General features: G+C 57.0%; 1 protein-coding gene and 1 long non-coding RNA gene across 6 annotated transcripts in view; one reads left to right on the top strand and one right to left on the bottom strand.

Annotated features, from left to right (window-relative positions):
• Nucleotides 1-20,884, bottom strand: part of CXXC5 (CXXC finger protein 5) — a 35,750-nt gene extending 14,866 nt beyond the window's left edge. Inside the window, exon 1 of one of the 5 annotated variants that reach the window (XM_072826095.1) lies at nt 20,862-20,884. The gene's annotated coding sequence lies outside the window, so the exon portion shown is untranslated. The other 4 variants (XM_072826094.1, XM_072826087.1, XM_072826091.1 and 1 more) reach the window with 4 other exon arrangements.
• Nucleotides 10,616-16,171, top strand: LOC140633487 (uncharacterized). The gene is made up of 2 exons (XR_012031092.1): nt 10,616-10,693; nt 13,805-16,171. It is a non-coding gene; the product is annotated as an uncharacterized lncRNA (long non-coding RNA).
• Nucleotides 20,885-24,308: the final 3,424 nt, after the last annotated feature.

Raw genomic sequence — 24,308 nt, 5'->3', positions numbered from 1 at the left:
TCGAGAAACGCGGCCAGCGCTGGGGCACAGGCCCCAGAACGGCAGGAGCAGCCGCCATCACCTCGGGCCTGGCGCGGCGGCGGCGCGGGGAGGGAGCCGGGCCTAATTAGCCGGCCTGGGACCGGCGGCGGCGCGGGGGCGCGGGGGCGCGGGGGCGGCGGCGGCGGAGCCGTGTGGACGCGCCCGGGGCCCACCGGCCGAGGCGGGGCGGCGAGGCGGCGCGGAGCCGGGAGGACGCGGCGCCCTTGGCTGCTGTGGGACAGGCGGCCCGGGGAGGACCGGGCCAAGGAGATTCCGCACCGAGCGGGCCTGCCTCCCCTCCTGCCTCGGTGCCACCAGGCGCGGCAATTAGAGGCTTTCAAAGTTTGTCCTTAATTGGTTTCATTTTTGCCTCATAAATGATTCATGGCCCCGGAGGTCTGCCAGGCGGGGTGGTGGGGGTGGGGGTGGGGAGTGGCAGGGGAAATTTGGGGAGGCTTTTGCCTGGAGCAGGCCCCCTACCTGAGGCTGCAGAGGGGATGACAGGGGCCGGGGAAGCCTTGGGCAGGTGGGATCCTCCAGCAAAAATAAAAACCCAGGCCCTCTCCTTGGGGCACTAATTAGAAACTGTAACTCCTCTGCAGACCAAGCTGTGTGTCCAGGCCCAGAGCCACTGCAGCTGCTGGGGCCCTGGAAGCATGAATAATAATGTAATAATAACACAATAACTGTGTCAACAATAATAATAACCATGGCAGAACACTTAAGGAGTTCTTACCAAGTTCTAGGCATGGAGCTTAGAACCTGAGCATTACTTCTTTTAACTACTCTCTCACCCCCAAGCACCACTAGGGAGAAGTACCAAGACCCCCATTTTACAGAAGAAGAAGAAACAGGCTTGGAGAAATTAAAGTCTAGATGTCAGACACTCCTCACCCCCACTTGCAGGAGGAGCACGGGGCTCAAGGCTGGATAGTGGGACCACTGCCTGCCGGGTGGGTCTGGAGCTGCAGGCCCCAGGGAGGTCAGAGAAAGTACTGAGGCCTGCAGAAAGACGGCAGGAGGCATCAGCAGCCCCACACCCACCTGGGCCAGGTGGGCCCTGCCCCTCAAAAGGCTGTGTTGGCCTTGGCTGAACATCCTCAAAGGCCCATAACTGGTCTATCTGTAAAATAGGAAAATAGGAGCTCTCTGACCCTTGTTCTAGTGCTACCTCTGTAATAGGCATGGTGGGAAACACCGATGCCATGGACCCCACCCTCAGGGAGCTTCCAGTCTAGAGGATAAATGGACAGACACACACAGAAGGGTTTAACAGTTTGTGCAGAGAACCCTGAGTAGTCAGCCAATGGCCTAATGTGCTGGAGGGCAGTACCACAGAGCTTCTTGCAGGGAAGGTGGGCAGAAAAAGGTTCTCCCTTCTGATCCTATACCCAGCTTACACAGGAGGCTCAGGGAATGGGCATGGCCTGCTTAAACCCTAGCCTAGAGTCAGACCTGGAGGAAATTCAGAACTACAGACCACATCAGAGTGATGTGGGATGCAAAGTGCCCAGCTTCTCCTGAGCACAATTGTAACTTTTATTCTAAAATCTAGAGGCTAGGCCTACACAATTAACTGCAGGGCTCCACTTGGACCCTGGGGACGTCCTGAGGGAATGTGTTAAACCAATCTGGGAGTGAATGCCGGGAATGACTCCCCCTAGAGGGCCCCAGGGCTCTGGGCCGCTAGCTGTTGGCTCTTTGGTGCCTCGAAAGTATCACCTCCTCAGGTGGCCTCTAGCTCCCCTGCCCCCAAACACATGCACCAGATTCCCCTCCAAAAGCTTACTGGCCTTCGGAGGCCCTGGTCCCAGCACAGTCCTATTTGCTCCCTATTCTCCCACCCAGCCTGGTTACAAAGGACAGACACTTTAAGTGACTACACCTCCATGTACCTCACCACAGCCCTCCGAGTGGTTTGTGATCATCCCCATTGTCCAGATGAGGAAAACGTCTCACAAAAGCTAAGGAACCTCTCCAAGGCCACACAGCTTGGAGGAACCCGGGTCCAAACCTCTTGAAAGTCCATGTTCCTCACCTTGCTGGCCTCCTGCAGGTCAGCATCCCCAACCTGTCCTATGGGATCATGGGGCTTCCAGCCTCCTATTTTATAGATGGCCACCTCTTGCCCCAGCCCTGACCCTTCCTCAGTGTGGACAAAGCCTGTACAGAGCCCACACTCCTCTAGACACAAGAACTTGGTCAGGCTGTTGTGGTCAGGGGCCCTGCCAGGAGGTCTTAGGAATGGGGTCCCCTCTGTACCCAAGAGAGCCCTGGTCCATGGGGCATCCTGTCTCAGCCAATTGGGTATTCTTGAGGATTAGGCAGGGTGATGGAGGAAGCCCCTCCGTGAATACAGGGCAACACAAATGTCTGATGGTAAGGCTGGGGGAGAAGGCACAATGGTGCCAGGGGTGGGCTACTGGCCATGTTCTCTGGCCCTCTCTTTAGGGAACAGAGTCAACTTTAAGGTCCCTATCACCCACACTTGGGACGGGGCTGCCTGTGGGAACATTCCTCCCCTAGGAAGAAGCCTAAGCTTTATACACCCCCTATACTATCCTGCTGGGGGACAAAGCTGAAGAGGTAGGCAAGTCAATATCCTCTCCGGGCCTCAGTTGCTTCATCTGCACAATGGACATTATCCATAATGTCCCTTGAACCCTTTGGGTATAGATTTAAGGTTTTGAGAAAAGGATTTGTAAGAAGTGGACAAAACATTCAGCTGTCTATGCTAGCTGTGGGCACTTGACCCACTGGAGTTAGTATACAGAAGCTTGACAACGGCTTGTTGAACATGCTAACAAGTGGCTCAGTTCTCAGGATGCCCAAGTCCATCCAGAAGGCCTAGTCAAACATATTCCAGGTGCCTCCTCTGAGGCAGGATCCTAGTCTGCCTCTTCCTCCTCACTGTGCTTCTGCTTGCACCAGGACTGCCCAACCAGGTTGCTGAGGTCCCTCTCCCCAGCCTGCCCAGGAAGCTGTCTCAGGAGGGTCAGCACTGATGTCCTTAGGACTGGCTGGGCGTGGAGACTGCCACCTCCGGAACCACCAATTAATTAACTTTTTCAAATTAATTTCCCAAGCAAAATTCCATAATTACATCTATCTCCATCAACCTGAACTGGGCAGGCAAGAGGACCCCACAATAAGACTGAATGTGGGGTGAGGGATGACAACACCAGCCCCAGGACCACAGCAGGGAGGTCCTGGGAGTTGGGATTCACACCAGCAAAGCAATTGCCTGCTGTCCTTATGGATGCTGTCTGGAAGAGGAGGGAGCTGAGAAGCTAGAGGGCACCGCTCCCCCACCCCCAGCCCTGAGTCAGGAGGTGGAGGGGCTCAGGAAGACTCACGCCTGCCCAACTCATCCTGCTGCCCCCATCACCCCACCCTGTGCCCCCAAACCACGGTGGGTCTTGGCAGGGCCCAGTAGCAGCACAGGCACTGCAAGGCTGAGAAGGCTGAGGCTGCGGCGTTCTAATTTCCCAAAGGGGCTGAGATTAATTAGCTCACACACAGGCGCAGAGAGGGAGAGGAGAATGGGAGCAGGGGCGGGTAGCATTAGGTGAAGAACTGGCTGGTGTTCCTCCCTGCCCGGGCAGGCAGGCAGGGAGGCAGGCGGGCAGGTGGGCAAGCGGCCTTGACAGCCTGGGTGCTCTGAAGGTCAGTGGCCAAGCTGGCTGAGCCAGCAGACTGGCGCTGTCTCCTTCCCAGAATCCCTGAGGACCAAAGTTGGGGGAAGAGCAACCAAGAGGACAGCTCCGGGTTTATGTGGGGTGACCCACTGTCACCACCATCACAGAGTCTGTGCCCGGTGCTCTGGCCACACTATCTTGTTTTATCCCTATGGTAGCCCCAAGAGGTAACCACCATAGTCCACCCATTTCACAGATGAGGACACTGAGGCTCAGAGCCTAGTGGGGCAGTTAAGCGTGGATGGTGAATGTGAGACTACAATCCAGGCTGGTCCAACTCTACAGCCTGCCCTGCTCCCCCTGGATCCCGTGGACCAATGTGAGGGCCGCAGGAATCCTGTGCACGGGGGACCTGGGAACACCAGGTGAAGGCATGTGGAGGTGTGTCTAATTCGCCCCTGCCCCAGAGAACATGCATGGCAGACTCTGGGTCCTTTCACAGATGCAGAAACTGAGACCAGGAAGGGAAAATGACTTGCCACACAGCTCAGGACCCTAAGCCTAGAGACTTTGCCCCTCCACTTGAGGCCAGCACCAACCCCCAGAACATAAACCTGACTCTGTGCCTTTTGAGCCCTGACCCAGGGCCACACCGTGCCTGGCCCTGTGTATAGAAGATATTTCCAGCTCAAGGGCACTTTCTCAATTACTCTGTGCAGGGCTTCCTAGAGGGGAAAGGAGCCCCCAGGAAGGTGGGTGGTTGGGGGATAAGGGAGGTATATGACCCTGACCAGACCCCCAAGTGGCTCTCATAAGCCTAGCAACTGAGTTTCCCAGAACTTATCTGCAAGGAGATACCCCAAGGGATATCAATATGCTCCCTGGTGCATCCCCCGACTTCCTATCCCATTCCCAGTGAATCACTCCCTCTGAAGAAGCCAAGGCCAACAGGGCTCACCCCTTCCCAGGCCTAAGGAGTTGGCAGTCCCAAAGGCCTCGGGTCCAAACCTGGGGAGAGCCCTGAGCTAGCAGAGGTCCCTAGGATGGTCAGGGGCTGGGCAGAGGTGGGGAGGAGGCTGGCCCAACGGGGAACATAATTCATCATGCGTTTATGGAGGTGGGGGTAGGAGACCCCCTGCCCTGAAGTACAGGTTTGGGTCATGAAAGTGTCCAAGTGGGCTTTGGAATCAGGGTTCCTCTGCAGCCCCCAGCCTAGGTGACCTCAGAGAAGTTGCTTGACTTTGCTAAGCCCATTCCATGGTCTGTGAAATGCACACGAGGACAGTCCCACCCTCATCAGGGTCCTGCAGACCATGTAAGTTCTCAGTGCAGGGTGGCATACGGAAGGTGCTCAAGAAATGATAGCTGTATTATTTTTACTGCCATCGTCAGCTAGCAGGAGTGGCAAGGGCAGTTCAAGCCAGGAGTGCCGGGTAACCTAGGCTGTGGCCCCAGTTCTGTCACTGTTTGCCTTGGAGCCTGAGCCAATCCCTTGGGCTTCAGTTTCTCCAGGCCCATGGAGAGCATTCCTCCTCTGCCCTCTTACCTGCAGGAACATAGGGAGATGTGTGTATGGTAGAGGTCTGATGTCTGCAAAGAGGGCAGCGCTCAGCTGTCCAGGCTTGCACTGCCTTTTCTGGTGACAGGAAGAACCTACCTATACTTCCTGCCAAGACTTTCCTGGGCGCCTACAGGCCTGCTCTGTGTCAGCACTTCTTCCATCTACAATGGTCCCAACCGTGCTTTCACACAGGTGTGTGCCAAGCCCCTTACCACACTACAAAGAACTCATTTGCCACCCATAAGTCCCTACTGAGTCTAATTTGTGGCCTTGCTGTGTACTGAGGAGCCAAGGAACCGAGAATGTCTTAGATCCAAGGTTGGCTCCTTTTCCTCCCATATTATGAAGCCCCCAGGGATGTCCAAACACCCAAGGACTCCATATTCCTCTGCCTGGATCCAACCATGTAGCCCCAAGGTCAGCCTCTTCACTCCCCCACCTCAGCATTCCCCTCGGAGAACAGCCCTAAGAAGGCTGACAATCCAAGACAGTCTAATTAAGGAGTCCTTATTATGGGGTACCACTCCTAGGGAAATGCAAGCTTTGGTGGAGCAGTCAGGTCAGGAAGAGGTCAGGACTCACCTGGAGATCCAGGTGTGACACAGTGAGAACCACACCCCACCACCTACTTCAGGTCCCACAGCTTTGAGACAAGGCTCAGACCCATTTTATAGGTGGCAAAAGTGAGATCAGAGTGGCTCAGAATTGCAAAGCTGACAGTGACTGAGCCAAGTTTGGAGCCTAGGCCTGTCCAACCCCAGAGTCCAAGGCTCAGGGGATATCCAGGCCTCCTGACTGACCATAGCTATTATTTGTTTACTTCAGGATGCCTGGGCCCCTCTCCCCTCCTCGACCATGGTCTGTCTAGGCCTTTATGAGGCAGATATGTGTGGCCAAGAGGTGGGAGATAGCCTGGGCCTGAGTCCTTAAAGTCACCTGCCCTTGAACCTCCCTGGGCTCTCTCAATACTGTAGACCCAGAATGATCTGGGGTCTGGTTGTTAGTTGGCTGTGTCTAAAGCCCTTATGACCAGGAAGTCAGACCCACCAGACTCAATTCTCTCATCTGAAAACTGGTATTTTTCCAGTGTATGAAAAATAAGGTATGTCCCCAATTCTGCCCAGTTCAGGGAAGGCAGCCCTAAACCCAACGCACACTGCAGCTTACAGGCTCCCTGAGGGCGTCCCTCCAACCCCGCAGCCCACCCCTCCTTGTATTCAAGTCAGCTCTGTACCCATTTTGCAGACCAGTAGACCAAGAACCAGGAAATATGTCTGAATCCTAAGTCTCAGGGTACTGGTTGCGGGGGGCGGGGCGGGGATTAACGAGAAACCTGGGAGCCAAGGGAACTGAGGAAAGCAGGTGCCAGGGTGAGCAGGCAGGCTCCTGGGGCATAGCCCACTAGATCAAGGGAGTCTCTTCCCTAATTTCTGGCACGCCCCCCCATCTCCCAAGGAACTGCACCCCCAACACCCCACCCCACCCCACCCCCGCTGCCGAGTAGTGGCAACAGCTGGCTATTTGGCACTCCCAGGAAAATCGATTTTCCATGGCTTTTCTTGTCCAGGCCTTTCCTCTTCCCGGCTCCTCTGCACCTCTCCCCAGTTTACCCCCAACCCACTCTGTCCAGGTCAGAGTTCCCCATCCTGGAGGGCAGGGTGGTTTTAACACTTCCAAACCTGATACCTGGGCTACCTGGGCCTCCTCCCCAAAAGAAGGCCAAGCCAGCCTGAGGGATGGCAGCAAACAGTTCCCTCCCCACACCTACCCTGCAGAACTCAGCTGACTCTACATGGCCAAGGGTCGGGCCTCTTTTGTGTGACCCTAAAGGGGGATTTAGGTAGCGGAGCCCTAGCCGTGCTGTTCATGTGCATGTGTACATGTGCTTGCATTTGCCTGTGTACCCACGTGTGGGCACATACACTGGGCTGTTGTGTCCGGGCTCCTGGCCCAATTCTACGGAGCTGGGTGGTTGTGGGCTATGGCCTGAGGATAGAGCAGACATACAACTGCTTTATGGGTGCAGTATCTGGGGTCCTCCCGGGAGTTCGGCACGCCTGCCTGTGACTATGTACGCCCATCTGCCTATGTGGCAGCATGCATGTGTGCTGAGGCTGGGGTGGGTTTGAGAACGAGTGTGCTGCTGGAGTGTCCGCAGCTTATGTGACCAGGGCCGCGCTGCGTGTGTCAGTCGTGTGTGCTGGATCGTGTGGAAGTACGTGCGCTGAGTGAATGTGGCTGTCCCAAGTGTGTGCCATGTGGGGAGTGCGTGAGTGCACTCTGCCTGCGAGGCCACAGGGCCTCGCGGGGCTGCTAGGATGGGGTGACTCACTCTCCTGAGCTCACTCTGCTCAGGGCCGCCAGCAAGGGGGGCGCGATGGGGTGGGTGCAGACAGACCCAGTGGGGAGGTTGGCTTGATAAATAACCTGCTGCTTCCCCAGGCCTGGGAGAACTGGAGTATGCAACTCAGGGAGAAGGGGGGAGCAGGAGGAGGCAGCCCTGGCCCCCACAGCCCAGGCTGCGGCTCTGGTTCCTGTTTCATCGAAACCTGAGCTGGGAAAAGCCTATCGGGTCATCTTGCCTGTCCCGCCGGCCGCCAGGCCCAGGCAAGCTGCCCCTCAGGGGACAAGCCCGCAGCCTGGCCGCCCAGTCAGTGGGTGTGTGTGTGTGGCGGGGGGGAGCGGAGAGGATATTTCTGTCCAGACTAAATGCAGCTTCAGGCCTCTGTCTGCCCCCCCACTAACAGCTGCTCCCAGGGGCCCCCTGGCTCTGCAGGACTGACTAAATATAGCCCCCTCCACCCCAGCAAACCCCCAAAGTTCACCTCTTCCCACTGGCCCCACCCATGAGCATAGGGAGAAGGCTGGGGAGCCCACTGTGTGATTTTGGGACAGTGTCCCTCCTCTCTGGGCTCTCAGATATGAAACACAAGTGTTACTCAGCTCTAGGCCCTAACATGCCCAACAGGTACTGCTGGAGAGCACGCACAAAGGTGACTAAGTCAGGGTCTCTGTCCAGGGACACAAGGGGCAAGGTCCCCTCCTGCAAGTGACTTCAACCTGCTTCAGCAAAAGGTTGGGGGAGCCCCTCCCCAGCACTCCAAGTACCTGTGGGCTTATAAACATGGCCCCCTCCACCCAGCCCATTCCTTGTCCAGCCTGGGCAATACCAGGCTCCTCCAATCTGCCCCAGCCGGACCCTGGCCAGGAAACAAGTTGTGCCAGGCTTGGGCCGTGGGAGGAGGGGATGACACAGAAGCATGACAGCTGCTATTTCCTGGAGGCCATAGTCGGGCACAACCCGGATTCCTGCCTGGCTCCACACTCCCCCAGACAGCCTCTCCCCGGCTCCAGCCCTTGACACGGCACCCCCTCCGCCAGTATCAGCACCATATCAGACCCCAGCAAGGGTCACAGGCTCACTGTACTGGCACAGGCAGGGAGACAGCGCCAGCTGTACCTTCTGGTTTGGGTTGGGGAGAATGGTGGTCTCTGCAGGGTTCAACAGGCGAGGGAGACAGCCCCACCTTCCCTCCTCCTGCTTGCCTGCCCACCCGGCTGCTTCCCCCAGCCCCACACGCACCAAATTCCCCACATGCCTGTCTGTCTCTGACAGCTCGCGCAAATACTTGGCTGCACGGGCACCCGCTGTTCTGAGCCCGCTGCGCCTCCTCCCCTGCCTTCCCCGGGGGGCTCTGCAGACGCAGCCAGGGATGGGAGGGGGCCAGAGCCAAGAAGCTTGGTGGGCAGTGTGTGTGTGTGTGTGTGTGTGTGTGTGTGTGTATGAGCAAAGGCAGGAGGGACCTGCCTCAAGCACCACAACCCCCGGGCCCCAAGCCTGGGGTACTGAGGGACCTAGGAGGCCACTGTGAGCCAGCTCTGGCTGGGCGGCAGCTGCCAACACCCCACTGCCCCCCGGAACCTCCCAGGAGGACCTTCCGGAGGCCTCCCACTCGCCTCAGCCGATAAAACAGCATCTGCCACCCCCGCGGCGGAGCTCAGGACAGGGCGGAGGGCACCATGAGGCCCCTGGGGAAGGCTTTGAAATCTGGACTCTGGCCCGGCCCCTCCTGGCAGCCCTGGCCTCCCACCACAGGCCCAGCCTTAGAGCATGGTGGGGGGTGCGTTCCAGCCCTCCCGCAGTGTGAGGGGCACACCCGCCCAGCTGCCAGGCCTGGGACATCTCCACTTGGACTGGCCGGGAGACTTTGTTTGCCCTCGACTATGCTCCTTCCTGCTTGCCTTGCCTCCCTCCCAGGAGACCAGTGGAGGAAACACTTCCTGAGAATGGCTGGGATTTTCCGCTGGACATTGCCTTGCTGGCAGGCTCCTTATCTCTCTCCACCTCATCCCTTCTCCCAGAGCCGCCCCTTCAGCCAAATCACAGTTCCACCCTTGTCTGCAGCCACCGAGACCCCTTTCCTGCCCCACTGCTCTGCTCTTTCCTGGGCATCCCTAGTACCTCCATCAGCCAGCACATATCCAGGAAGAGTCAAAACTGTAAGAGACCTCAAGGAATAACACTCTCCATTTTGCAGATGGGTATACTGAGGTCAAGAGAGAGCCCAGTGACCTAGGTGCTGCTCTTCCTTTTACTACCACCACGCTTTCTGCCCCAGGAACCAATTCAGCACCCCCAGAGTGCTGGAGGCATTAGGGTAACTCCCAGCAGAATTGCTCAGTACTTTGAGTCCAAATGCCCAGCTGGCTATCCCCAGACCAGTCTCCCAACATTCTCAAAGCCTCACAGTGAGTCTGCAAAGAACCCCAAATATATCGTCTCTGTGACACTAGGTTTTGGGGTAGAGCCTCCTCTCCCCATTGCACAGATGGGGCTGCTGAGGCCCCCAGGGGAGGGGGGAGCTGCAGGCGGCCATGAATCAGAGGGGGAGCTGGGAAGCCGCCCGGCCCTGCCGGCTGTCGCTGGAAGCAACAGCCGGCATTTCCTCCTCACACTGGTGCCTCGGGAAGCGTGGGCAGCAGGCGGGTGGGCAGCGGGTGGGTGGGCACCGCCGTGAGGACCCCTTCTGTGCTTACAGGCCAGTCACATCCCCTTGCTCCCTGACTGGGCCCACAGAGCCCATTCCCCATGCCAGCCAGATCTCCAAAGCAGGGTAGACCAGAGGCAGAACTGCATTTCTGTCTCAGATATATACTCATGTCACTTGAGGGCACCACAGGGAAGTCCCTCCTCTCAGATCCTCAATGTCCCCTAGCGTCAAACAAGATTGAAACATGACCATTCACGCTTCCTTTACAGTAAAACTCATGGTTCTGTGATTCTAGAATCCCAACACGACAAGAATCCTGAAAAGAATCTCTCAGTTCCAAGCATTCTGATTCTAAATTCCTGTGACTAAAAATTCTAGGCCACCAAGATCTTAACATTCCCAGGAAGGAAGGGGGCCAAAGCCCACTCTCACCTGGAGCTATGGGCCAAACTAAACCAATTCCCCATCTAGCTTTGGAGAAGGTGGGTCAGGTAGGAGGAGGGCCTGCCTGGGTCTCTCCCATCAGGGTCAACAGGAACTAGATAATGAGGTTGGGGGGAGCCTATGGGCCTGGCAGTAGAGCTGGTCTAGTTCTGGAGGGCAGACCACCTCTTCGTGGCACACACAGCCACTGGATGCTGCCCATGTCAGGAAGACCAGCTCTTGCCAGAACAAGAGCAGGTCGCTAGGGGTTTGTGACCCTACACCTCCACCCCGCAGCTCAGAGGGAGGATGGGCGTCAGGTCAGGCTGGTCTCCCTGCTTCTCAGGTTCCAAGCCAAGCTCCACGCTTCATCTTCTTGCCTTCACCACCCACTGCTTCCTCTTTCCCACCACAGCTCCTTACCTCTCCAGCTCCCAGGCCAACCCACGGCAGGCCAGCTGACAGCCAGCCAGGACAAAGGCTCCCAAGCCCATTTGAGAGATGGAAAAACTGAGGCCCTGGGAGAAGACAGGACCTGCTTAAGGGCTAGGCCTGAGCAGCCTATTAGCCTCTGGCCACATCTCTCAGCCCCGCCCCCACCTCACTTAAGGGAACCCTCTACAGGCACAATGCATCCCCACTTACCAGTCTGACCACCTGCACAAGTACATCTACCCACTGTCCCTGGAGAGCACTCATTCCCACAGAATCTTCTGGTCATTCATTAATTCATTCTTTCATTCATCCGACTGGCCAGTCAGCCCACCCCACCTACCACATGCCTGGCCTCTTGCCAGGGACATGAGGGCCTCAAGGAGGAGAGAGCAAGGCTTCTAGTCGGCAAGCACAGGGGAGTGCCAACCTTGGCTGTTCTCATGGTGCTCACAGCCAGTCAAGGGCTCTACCAGGGCCCAATCCCACATGGCAAGTCCTGGGGCAAGTCACAGACTCTCCAGCCTCAGTTTCCTCATCTATATTCGGGGATGCTAATAGCATCCAACCACTGGGCTAACTAGGGGGATGAAGGAAAGTAAAGGCTAGAAAGCCACTAACATAGAGCTTGCCCCAGAGTAGGGGCTTAGGATGTTAGCCATTGCCATCATCATTTTGACAACATATTATTATTATTATTATGGCAATAATTGGAGGATAGCAATTGATTAGAGCAGCGGCTAAAGCTCTTCAAACACTCAGTTGGTGCCAGACATTGGGGTACAGGAAGGAATCATTGCCACATCCCATCGCAAGGCTGGCAAGGAGTGGGCTCACAAAACCCTATATGCATCTGATGAATGAGGAAATCAATGACAGGAGGCATGGCCATGTACCATGGACGGTACAATCCAGCATGTGTTCACATGTGTGGCACATGTATGTCTAAGCATGTATATGTGCACACCTATGTTGGTGTGAGGAACCACGGGGTCCAGCAGATGGCAATTACATGGAAGGGGGTGACTGGTGCAGGAAACGCAGCTGCACAAAGCTGCCCCTGGCCCCCAATTCACCCTGTCCCTGCCAGCAGAGCTGAGCTCCGAGCTGAGGGGACTTTGGCAAGAACAGGCACCAGGCCTGGCGGGGAGAGCTCCAGATAGATGCTTTGCATAGTTCTGGCCACCAGATTACAGGCCTGGGCTAGGCCTCTGGGTGGGGGTCTGGGGCTGCCAGGTGCTGCCCTACGGGAATCAGACCCCTGCGTCTGCAGCCTGCACTCCTAACGGCATGGCACATTGCTGTTCCCGCCAGCAGGCCAGGCAAGTCCAAGGAGGTCAGGAGAGGCCACAGGAAGGGAGGGCGTCGTGGGCTCGAGGGCTCCATGGGGTCGGCTGGACAGAGTGGGGATGGTGGGTATAGGGCTCCCCCGGGGCCACCAGGCAGGCCTGGCTCTGCCCCGCTGGGGCAGGCAGCCGGGCGGGAGTAAATATAGCGCGGGGCGTCCCAGCCGCATTCCTGGGAGGCCGCCTGCCCGCCCCTGTGCCTGGAGCGCAGCGGCCTGGACTCAGAACTGCCACTGCCTTCTTCCCAAACAAACAGAAAAATAAATAAAACCAGCTCTCACGCCCAGCACAGCCAGGGGGAGGGGGCAGGAAGAGGTGGACAGGGTAGCAGGCAGGCGGACCAGTTGCCACGGTTTCTGTTCCGCTGAGGAGGAGCAGGCCAACAAAGGAGGAAAATGGAGGAAAGGGCAAGAAGATAGTCAGAGATGTCAGAAAAGGGGAGAGAAGGCGTAGGAGAGATGGAAGGTGGGACAAGCAGAGGGGCGGGGGAGACAGGTCAGGAGGTTACTGAGAAGGTGTTAGGGCCCTCAGCCTCTTGGGGTCAGTAATTCAGCAATTCAGCGACAGGGATGGCCCAAGGGGGGCAGCAGACAGACAAAGGGGATGAGGACAGGGGGCTGGCTTGACGGCCCGTGAAATATTAAAGAGCCTAGACCACTGAGTGACAGAGGTCACAGAAATAAGGAGACTGGCCAGGGAACTACCGAGACCCTGCAGCAGAGGGCTCCTCACTCCCCACCCCCACCTCATCCCTCTCCACCACCTCCAGCAGAGCCCTCTCCCCAACTCTCCTGGTGTAGCTCCTTTCCGTCTTACCCTCCAAAGGGAACAGTTGAGGGTGGGAGGGGCCATAGGATTAGCGATGGCATGGCACTTCTATGGGTCCCTCTTCCTGGCTGATCTGTGTGCAGTTGGCCTTCCTGAGCTGCCAGCTACCCTAGCAAGAAGGCCAGGAGGCCTGTCAGCACAGCCACTGCCACGGGTGCCTCCTGGGGAAGGAGGGGGTAGACATCCAGCTTCCCCTTTACAGAAAAAAATCAGCCAAGCCACCACTTTCCACAGAGACCAGCGGGGAGGGAAGTCCATGCCTCACAGCTCAGCTGAGCCAGCGAGTAAACCAGCAAGCCAGCCAGGCAGCAGGTCATCCCCTAGCCCTTCTACCCCACCCAGGCCCCATTACTGGCCTCATGACCTTGGCCAGTCCCCTTATCCCTGAGCCTCTGTCTTTGCCAGCCCTCACACCAGCCTAGGCTTGGTGTGAGGAAAGGAAAAAGAGGGCAAGAAGTATGTTGAAAACCCGCTAGGGCGGGCAGCTGGGGCCAAGCGTCTGCATGTGGGTAACCCTTCCGTGGGTCCTGTGAAGTCAGGCCTATTATCAGTCCCATTTTACAGATGGGGAAGAGAAACCCAGAGAGGCAAAGTGATGTGCCCAACACCACACACCTGGTAATGAGCAGAATGGAGACAGAGATGCCAAGTGTGAGTCACATCTTCTTTTCTTCCTTTCCTTGAGGGGGACATGAAGTCCTAGTCACCACCAAAGCCAACTTCTAGTACATGCTGTGGGTCAGCCACTGGTGCTGCGCACTAAACAACCATCCCTGTGTCCACCCGAAAATGGCCTTTGTGAGGCAAGCACTCTTATTATCCCATCTCAGGGATAAGGAAACTGAGGGTCAGAGAGGCAATTCACCCAAAGATCATATATGCAGCTAGACAGTGGCATGGTCAGGATTTGGAGCCAGGTCTGGCTCCAGAGCCAGTGCTCTAACACACTTGTCTAGGTAAGGTCAAGGGAGGCAGTTAAGACGATACAGTAGAGAAGAGCTCAGTGGTCCTACTGACCCCCAGAACATACGCCATTAAAAGTTCAAAAACAAGGTTACAACTGCTGTGCCAGGGGGTGGCCACCAACTCCTCTGGAAATAGGGCATACGCAGAGCCTGTGGGGACTCCGGGTGAGGACACTGCCTGGGGGCCTGGCATAGAGGGATCCCTGGTCTACCCAGAGCCCAAGTACCAAACAACACAAGCCCCTCCCCCAGCATGAGGATACTGAGGCTAGTCCACAGGGAGCCACCAGAAGTCTGCCCTGTTGGCTCCCAGGGTTCCAACCAACACCCCAAGGCCAGAGTGCCAGCAACTAATCACACCCCTGTAAGAGCCCCCAGTGCTGGCGGAAGGGGGGCAGGATCCCCTCCCTCTCTCCCAGGCCCTGTGAGCCCAGAGGGAGGCCAGCATCAGAGGCAGGAAATGAAGAAGAATTTGCGATCTAATTGAGCTGGCGGGGGATTAGGCGGCAGAATGCAATTACAGGGGCTGGAGCAGGGCCAGGGGCACTGACACCCCAAGATGTGGCCTGGCCCAGGTAACTGGGCCTAGCCAGTCTCTGGCAAAAGACACCCTACCGTGAAGGGAAGGTCAGATAAGCAAGGATTGGAGCCAGACGGCTCTTTGGGACACAGAGGACTATAAGGGTTCCAGCTCCATGTCACACCCAGAAGCAAGAAGTTTTCCTGGGATTCTTCCCCAGGGAACAGCCCTGTGGACTCTCATGCAGGGAGGCAGACAGAACACACGTAGAACATACACACTCACAGGCTCTGCTCACGTGTGTACACACATGTTCATGCTCCCGGGAAAGCGCCACATACCCATGCTTACTTGTATGGGGACAGACTCCCAACCTGCAGACACACAGCTCTGGCCCTTTGCTGCCACCAGCTCCACCAAAGGGGGGGAAAACAAAACAGAACAAAAAAAATACACCCATGACCTTAAAATCCTTTTATTCCCATAATCACAGGCTGCCATCGCCGTGGATACGCGCTGTCACCCCGGCCCCAGCCTGTCTCCCTCCACAGCTTCCAAAACTCCCAGCAGGCAGGCAGACGGGGAGGCTGCCCAGTTACTGCCAGGGAGGGCAGAGGAGGGGAAGGACGGGGTGGGAGAGGTTCAATGCTATACACACACACACACACACACACACACACACTCTCTCTCTCTCTCTCTCTCTCTCTGGGCCTCAACCAGAGAGGGAGAGACTCAGAAAGACAGCCGGGCAGACAGATAAAGAGAAAGGAACGGTCACAGACCACTCACTGCCCACACAGCTCAGATATGCCCACTCCCAGATTCGCACACCACTTTCCCAATTCAGACACACTACTCAGGGAGTCAAGACTCTCCCAGATTTACAAGAATATACAAATAACACACATATACACAAATCACACGCACACGTTCCAAAATTCTAGCATACACAACTCAGAATATGCACATTCCCAGATTCACAAGGATAAATCCAACTTTCAGATATACACTCAGATTCACACACAAGTACAGATGCAATGCAGATCACACAACTCCTAGATCCACAGATATACAAGCCTTGATGCACAAATATACACACATGCAGACTCCCACCCCGCCCCCTCAAGACAGACAGACAAACAGACACATATTCAACACACAGATTCATAGATACCACATGCCCTGAGTCATAAGCACACACACCACCTAGCTTCCCACATCCCAGACCAACAGACTAGACCCATACAGCCTCATCTAGCAGCTGACACTGCCTTGGGCTTTAGTGGGCAGGTGGACTGGTTGGGGGGATTCCTGGGTCTTTGAGGGGGCCAGCCCTTTCTCATTGCCTGTAGCCTGGGAGGTGGGCTCAGAGTTGGGGGGAATGAAGGGGAAAGTAAGAGAAAGGGAAAAAAAAAAAAAACTTGAGTGGGATATTCTTGTTGGGCAGTAGCGCGTGAGTAACTGGGGAGGCTTTTTGTGGTCTGGTGAGTTCCAGCTATGAGTGAGAGTTTAACTATTAATACACTTAATCAAGGACACTTCACACACACAGGCACACATATACAGGCTAAGACAGCACCAGGTGGTGGGGATCAGGGAGGGAGAGCACCAGAATAAAGGGGGGGGAAAGCCCCAATTCGGGTCCCAGGGGGTGAGGAAAGAGGGAGGAGCTTCTGCTCTGGGCCTGCCTCCAGAGTAGGGGCAGAGTCAGTGATTCATTTTAGCAGCTCCAGAAAGGTGGCACTGGACACACAGTAGGTGCTCAAAAATACATACTGGGGCAATGAATGAATAAGTTATTTACATACGGGATGCCTGGGTGGCTCAGTGGTTAAGCAGCTGCCTTTGGCTCGGGGCGTGATCCCGGAGTTCTAGGATCAAGTCCCATATCGGGCTCCCTGTATGGAGCCTGCTTCTCCCTCTGCCTATGTCTTTGCCTCTCTCTCTCTGTCTCTCATGAATAAATAAATAATAAATAAATAAATAAATAAATAAATAAATAAATAAATAAATCTTTTAAAAAAAAAGGTGGGGGGAACCCCTGGGTGGCTCAGCTGTTCAGGGCATGATCCTAGAGTCCCACATCAGGCTCCCTGCATGGAGCGTGCTTCTCCCTCTGCCCGTGTCTCTGCCTCTCTCTCTCTCTCTCTCTCTCATGAATAAATAAAATCTTTTAAAAAAATAGATAAACAAATTAAGTTATTTACATACAAAGAACAGACAGTAATAATAAGAGTAGTAACAATAAGTGAGCCCTGCCCCATTGCTGACCAGTAAGGCCATGCACCATGACTTGGGGAGTTAGCTCTGCCTTAATGGTCACCCCACCAAACAGGGGGCAGGCCTGAGTCTGGCTCATCCGGTACACCCTCTCATTCCTCCACCCTATCTTGCATCCTAAATCAGCTGATCTCAGCCCAGCCACATCCTTACCCCCTAAAGAGACCCCCATTTCCATTCTACTCTTCCATAAATAATCAGGTGGGGCCCTAAAGAAGGTGGGGTATTTAATTCACACAGACTTGGTTCTTTAACCAGATACAACCCTGCCTGCCACACTCCTATCAGCCTCAGATCCGTATTTGCCAAATGGGTAGAAGGCAGGGAAAAAGGGGAAAGGCATTAAGACTTGGGGCTCACAGTGGGAACCCATGGAACAGAGGCCTGGGCTGGCCAGGGCCCTGGATGCAGAATCCTCCCCTCCTTCTCCCTTCCCCCAGCCTGCCCAGCCCAGCCGGGTGGACATTCCAGGCCTCACGTGATAAAGACGAGGCCGCTGGCCCACGGGTAAGTCAACAGGCTCTGTCGGAGGAGAGATAGGAGGCCCAGGCCAGGGTCACCTGCTGAGCCGGGAAAACAGCCGGCCCAAATACACACATAAATAAGGCACCAACGGACAGCCAGACAAGGGTCTGTCTTCAGCAGAGGAACCTCTGCCCCCACCTTTTTTTTTTTCTTCTGCCCCCACCTTGAAAAGGGAGGTGGCTTGGGACCAGGAGCCACAAGGCTGGCTAGGGGCTTCCCTGGGAGAGCCCCAACTCAGGCCAAGATGAGGTGGGGGTGCTCCTACCAACCTCCCCAGGGCTGACCCAGAACTCTAGAGGCCAACCTTTCCTCAGCTGTTCCCACTCCTTCCCAGGACAAAAATCACCCCCCCCCCTTCCCAAGGAGAGAACGATTTCCGTTCTGGGAGGGGGGTGACAGCTGCAGAGCGGGCCACTACCCCCCCCCCCCCCCCCCGCCCCAGCTCTTGCTTGAGTCTCATCCAGGGAAACTGCTAAATCAACACTACGCAGTAGTAGGTAGCACCGACTTCAGCTCCCCTCATCGCTCTCAAAAAGGGGCTTGGGAGGAGGCTTCGGGTACCAGTTCCTAGGCTGCCTGCGGCTGTTGGGGCCCAGAACTCGGGGTCTTTCGGGAGGGTCGCGTCACGCTTAGGCCACCACGACCCGTAAAAAACGTCTAATTTAAATGCTCTTAGTTGCAAGGAAGAGCACCCCCGCCCCCGCGGGCCGGGGCAGCTGAGGTGGCGCCGGGCGTTCAAATAGCGCTCCAAGCCAGTCCGCGGCGCCCGCGCACGCAGCCCCCGCCAGGCGGCCCCAGCGGAAAACTTGAAAGGGACTCTGTTTGCCAGCCGCCCCGGGCGGCTCCGGCGGGGGAGAGGGCCGAACGGTCACACGAGCCCCCCTCCCCAGCGTTTCCTGAGCAAACGCGTGAGGGGGGGCTGGGCCCACCACAAACCCCGGGCTCCGAGCGGCGCCCGCTGCTCGGGGGAAGGCGGAGGTCAAGAGGCTGGCAGTGGGACCCCGGCTCCGCTCTCCCCCCAACCCGAAGATGCGACTCGAAGACCACCCAGGATCCGGGGGGCAAAGTAAGGCGCGGCTGCCAGCCCTTCGGACCCCCGCGTCAGGGGAAAAAGGAGGGCGTGGGTCTCTCCCGAGGAGTCTCTACGGAGCACCCCCGCCCCAAATCTGCGGCTGCCTCCTTGCAGCCCGTGGCACCAGCCCAACTCCGCGCACCCCTTCCGAGCGGGAAAAAAGAAAAAAGAAAAGCTATCTTGCTCCCTCATTGGTCGCTTCAGCTCTTCTGACAGGTCCCAGAGGCACCCCCCCTCCCCCATTTAAAAACTGGGGTCACTCACTTTCTGTCGATCCTACAAATAAACAAAGCCAGGCGCACCCCGCGCTCCCCGCCGGAAAGCAGCCCGTTCCGGGAGAGGACAACTTCCCCCAGCAAGAAAATTAACACATTCTTCTCGCGGCGGGTCAGCCCCTCGCTCTAGGGCAGCAAAGGGGAGGGAGGCTTGGGGCCGAACTTCGTGGGTGAATTTGGGGCCAGAGAGCGTCGAGGCAGGCGCCTGGGACACCCGCCTCCCACACTTGGCAGCTAGAGGAACACCCCCATCTCCCTCCTTGGCTCTGCACGCCTCTCGGCCACGCGGGGCTCGGAAGACAGCCCGAAAGGCTCCCCGAGGCTGGGGAGGACGGGAGGGGAGGCCGCGGGGAGCGGAGGTGGTGGTGGGGGTGAGACTTCGACGGAAAAAAAAAAAAAAAAAAAAAGGTCAAACTTGCTCAGCCCGCCAGGCACCCCGCGGGCAGCGGAGGCGAGGAACCCGAGGGGAAATGTAGAAGTGGCCGCCGCCCCCTCCAAGTGTGTGTGTGGGGGAGGACTCAGACACGCGTGGGCCAGGGCAGCAGCTACCGTAGCCCCCAAAACACCGCGCTGCGGGGGTCCGCCGGGGGAGTGTGCGCCGCAGACCTCCAATCAGCCGCCCCCGCGGGCGGAGCGCCCGCCCGGCACCAAGAGGTGAGGACCCGGGCTCCCGCCGCCCCAGCGCCCTCAAGCTCGAGTGCTCGGGGAGGGGACGCTGCCCCGCAGGGAGAGCCTCGGCCCCAACGCACGGCGCCCAACCCGCAGTCCCCGACCCCAAAACCCCTCTTTTTGTCTGTACTCAGTGATCTGCGACCGCGCCGACTGCGGCTTGGGGAGGCTTGGGTACAGCAGCGGCCACCAAGCCATCCCCGGCGCCGGGGCTCCCAGGGTCCAGGGCTCCGTGGCTCCGGCTGCGGGCGCCCCCCGCCCCTCCCAGACACGGACCCCTCCTTCCCGGTCCCTGGCTCTCCGCACCTGAACTTCGGGGGAGCCCGCGCCGCCAAACTTTCCGCCGACTTGCAGCGAACTCCGGCCCCGGCCGCGCACCGGGCCCCGGGGGAGGAGAGGGAGGTAGGCGGGGAAGGGGAGGGGGCCGGCCTCGGGGGGGTCGGGGGAGGGCCGTGGCCCGACACCTACCGGCTCTCAGGAGTCCTCCGAGCCGCCACGGCCGCCGCCGCCGCGAGGCCGAGGGGGAGGGGTGGGGCGGGGAGCTGCGCTCCGCTCCGGGCACCACCGCCGCGGTGCGCTCCGCTCCAGCCGCGCCGCCTCCTTGCCCGGGTCCGGAGCCGGAGTCACGCCGCCGCGGCTGGCCCGAGGCGGGGAGGGGGGGGAGCCCGCAGCACCTGCCCCTCCTCCCCCTCCCCGCGGCCCAAATTAAAAAACAACAAAAAGCAACTAATCACCCCCGAGCGAAGCGCGGCGCGGCGGGCGGAGAGCGCAGCGTGAGGCGTCCGGACTCAGCAGGCGGCGCGCATGGCCGGGCGCGGGCTGGGCAGGGCTGGGACGCGGGCCCCGGCTTCGGGGGGCAAGGTTCGGCCGCTCCACTCGCTCGGCTCGGGCGCCTGCTCTCGCCGCCGCCGCCTCTGCCGCCGCCACCGCCGCCGCCTCTACATCGCCGCTCAGGCTCCGCCGCCTCTGCCGCCGCCGCCGCCGCCGCGCGCCCGCCCGGGCAGGAGCTCTGAACGCTGCCCGGGGGCTGCCAGCAAAACCCGGACCGGACTCGGCGCTCCCTCCTCCCCCCCCACCTCGGCTCCCCTCCCTCCTCCCTCCGCCTCCCTCCCAGCGCTGCTCTGGCCACTTGGACGCCGCAGGCTCTGAGGCCGGAGCCGCAGCCACTGCGCCTCGAGCTCCCCGCGCTCCGACGAGGTCGGCCCGGGCTCAGCTCCCCCAGCGCGCCCCGTCTTCGTCTCTTTTTTCCGCAACTTTACAAAAAATAAGAGGACCTTCCCCGTTTTGTGAGGGATGCGTGGGCTTGGCAGCCTACCTTACGGCGAAACCCGCCGTCTCTCTGCCCCTTCCCTTCCGCGGGCCGGAAGCGACAGGGACCGGGAGGGAGGGTTTGGCCGCGCCCCTCAGCTCAGGTGCGCGAAGGACCTGCAACTCCTAGCCTTGGGCACCTGGAGCGACGCTCGGTTCAAAGACCCCACCCTTCCCGAACGCTTTCCGGGACTCAGTGGGCTCTAGTGCTCCAGGAGAGAAGGGGCAGAGATACCTGCCCCCATTTTACAAATGAGAAAACCGATCTGAGACGGGACATTTTGTCTCCTACGCCCGCACCGGCCCAAGCCCTGACTCTTGGGGCTAAGGCAGCTACACTGTAGTTCCGTGAGACCGTGGCCTAGAGACTCGGCTCGGAGCCTGAAACAGTGCCTGGCACAGAGCAGCACTCAGTAGAAACTGATTGAAAGAGAACAAAAGCCCAGTGGGTACAGATTTGCGCCCGGATGTCCTTGCCCTCACTCACTATCCCCTCCATCTGCGCAGTTTGGGCTAATCCTAAAGCTGCAGATGTTTTCTCTTCACCTCAGGGACCCACAGAGCAAGCCCCGGGCTCATATAATCCCAAACTGCAGATAATCCCAAAGTGGGAAGTTTCTCTGATTCTGTGGAATCGGTAGGATGGGTTTATGTTTCCTCCAGGCAGAAGAAACAGACTGGAGACCCTAATGTGGGAGGAGCAGGGCGGCTGGGGAAGTCTGTCTAGGGTTAAATGTACAGTCCCAAATTGATTCTGGCCCAGAGAACAGGGAGTTAACTGCCTCTACTGGGTGCCTCCAGCCACAGGCACAGCCTTGGTGGGAGAACTGAAACCAGCTCCCACCTCACTGTTTCCTCTCTTCCTCTGTGTGGCCAGCCTGTCTCAAAGGCTGGAGAGGGCCTTTGGGGCCTGGGTCTTCTGGGAGCAGCCTCTGGTGCCCATTCTCCAAGCCTTCTAATGTAATGTGGTCTTGGGACCTTAAACTAGCCAGGCATAGGGGAGTTAGGGAGGTGTCAAAGGGCAGAGTTCATCTGAAATGTGTTGCTTCTCTACTCATCCTGACCTCCAAGCCACAGGCAGTGGCCTCTCTGCAGGCATCATGGACACCACCTCGCTTCCACAAATGCTGAGAAGTGTCCTCCCTTAACTAAATGCCAAGAATGGCTCCAAAGGGAGGTATTTAACCCCTCCTGTCTTCTCCTCTCCACTCCTCCCCGCTTTTTTCTCCAGCATCCTTCCTCAAAGCCACCCCAAATAAACATACCATGTGAGTAAAACCAAGGTACTTGCTATAGGAACCCAGTTTTAAGACAACTGAACACCTCCAGATTATCACCCATAAACTGCTTAAAGAAAGACATTCTGGGCCCCATGCTGAGTGTCAGGTACTGTATTGGGCATTGACCATATAAGGAAATAGAAGGCAGGGTCCCAGGTCTAGAGGCTCCAGGGTTTCCAAGTACTTAGCTCACCTCTACTACCTTTCTGGGGAAGCTGAGCACTAATTGTGAGGGGAGACCTATTCCCCAGGAGTTAGCAGCAGGCCTCAGAGGAGAAGGAGCAAAGAAATGAAACTCAATCCTGCAGGGCTTCTAGAGTGTAGGGTCAGTGCAGAATCAGGTTTTACACACCCCCAAAAAAGCCTTATGCTGGGATTCATGGGGGAGAGTGGGTAGTAGCTCTGCCAAAGGGAATTACTATCAATTATCTCCCTTTTTGGTGATTTTTTTTTTTTAGACATCTGCAGCCCCCTATTCCCCCGCCCCACCACCACCTCCCAAGCCAGGAGGGAAAGGGGCTGCAGGCTGCAATGGAGATGAGCCAAATGATCCCAATGGTGACCTTGGGCAAGGCATATGCCAGGCCCAGTTTAGAGATTGGATCTTGGAGCCTTCCCCTTCTCCTGGAAATTAACTACAGAGAGACCCTCACCTGTTCAACCCAGGTAGGAACCAGAAAGGAGAGGGGCAGAATTGTCCATACGGCAAATACAACATGAATAGGAAACACCACAGTGCGAGCCATCTACATAGAACTCTCTCCATAACAAATGAGACAAGTGGGGACATCCAGGAGAGATTGCTGGGAGGTCTGGCTTTGGGGGAGATCATCCTCACCCCAGACCCTTTCCACAAGAACTAAAGCCACTCTGGTTCACTATTCTTTCCTCTCATTGCCTTCAAAAAGGAATATCTACGTTTCACAATATTACTTGACCAATCAGCTTAGATTCAGCTATGAGATTTCTTAAATCTCCAGCAACTTGGCAGGGAGAGGGGCGCCCTGCACCCACCTTCCCTATATTCTGGGTAGAAGTGTGTCAGTCCAGGACCCTGGATTCTGCTCCCCTGGATCCTGGTTATAATATCTATACCTAGTGTTTATGAAGCCCTACCCTGAGCAGGGCATCAGGCTAAACAGCTAACGTAGATTAGGTCATTTCATCCTTAACCTCAGTCTCAGCAGTAGTACCATCCCCACTTGTCAGATGAGGAAATTTACAGGAGACTGGCACCGAAGTTGTTCTCCTAACCCCTGAGGAGATTTGCCCTCCTAGTAAAGCTTCTCACATATTAATCTGCCCTGGGAATTACCTGCATCATTCATTCCCAGTAGTGAATCCTCAGAACCCATAAGGCTCTGCTCCAGCCCTTTCCCCATCCCAGCCTGACTTCCTTAATCAGCCCTATTCCTGCCTGCAAACCCTGGGCCCTGCTGACCAACACCACCCAGCAACGGTAGAACTCCTCACTGAAGACCAAGAGCAGGTGTTACCTTCTACTTCTTTGACTTCCATTCCCAGCCTCAGTTTGGCCTGTATTGACAGGGCTACCACTAGCCTTTTTTGTTTTGTTTTTTTTTTTTTTTTTCATGATCTCTACACCCAGCACAGGGCTGGAACTCACAACTTGGCAATCAAGAGTAGCATGCTCTTTTGACCCAACCAGCAAGGTGCCCCATATTAGGTACACCCATTAGTAGCAGGTCATGGACTGTGCTTCAGAGACCTAACTCTGCCAGGTCCTTTCCTGCAGCGCATGTGCAGAATAGCTGTACTCTGTGGCCTGGCTTTGGAGCCCCTCACTGTCCCCTCCTATGGCCACAGTGACCACACTGCACAGAAACAGTTCTTAGGGCAGCCCAGGTGGCTCAGTGATTTAGCACCGCCTTCAGCCCCGGGTGTGATCCTGGAGACCTGGGATTGAGTCCCACATCAGGCTCCCTGCATGGGGCCTGCTTCTCCCTCTGCCTGTGTCTCTGCCTCTCTCTCTGTCTCTCATGAATAAATAAATAAAATCTTAAAAAAAAAAAAAACAGTTATTTGCTCATCTGTCCCCTTGTCCTCTCACTACCACCACCCATGAAGACTCTGAGTGAAAGGGGGAATGTCCTATTTGCCTTGTGCCTAAAAAGCCTGGCCCTAAGTAGGTACCAGTAATAACAGTTGTAACC

The sequence above is a fragment of the Canis lupus genome, chromosome 5 (genome assembly GCF_048164855.1).
Source record: "Canis lupus baileyi chromosome 5, mCanLup2.hap1, whole genome shotgun sequence".
Classification (NCBI taxonomy): Eukaryota; Metazoa; Chordata; class Mammalia; order Carnivora; family Canidae; genus Canis; species Canis lupus.
Note: the sequence above shows the minus strand (reverse complement) of the source record. Positions and strands in the feature narration are given on the sequence as shown.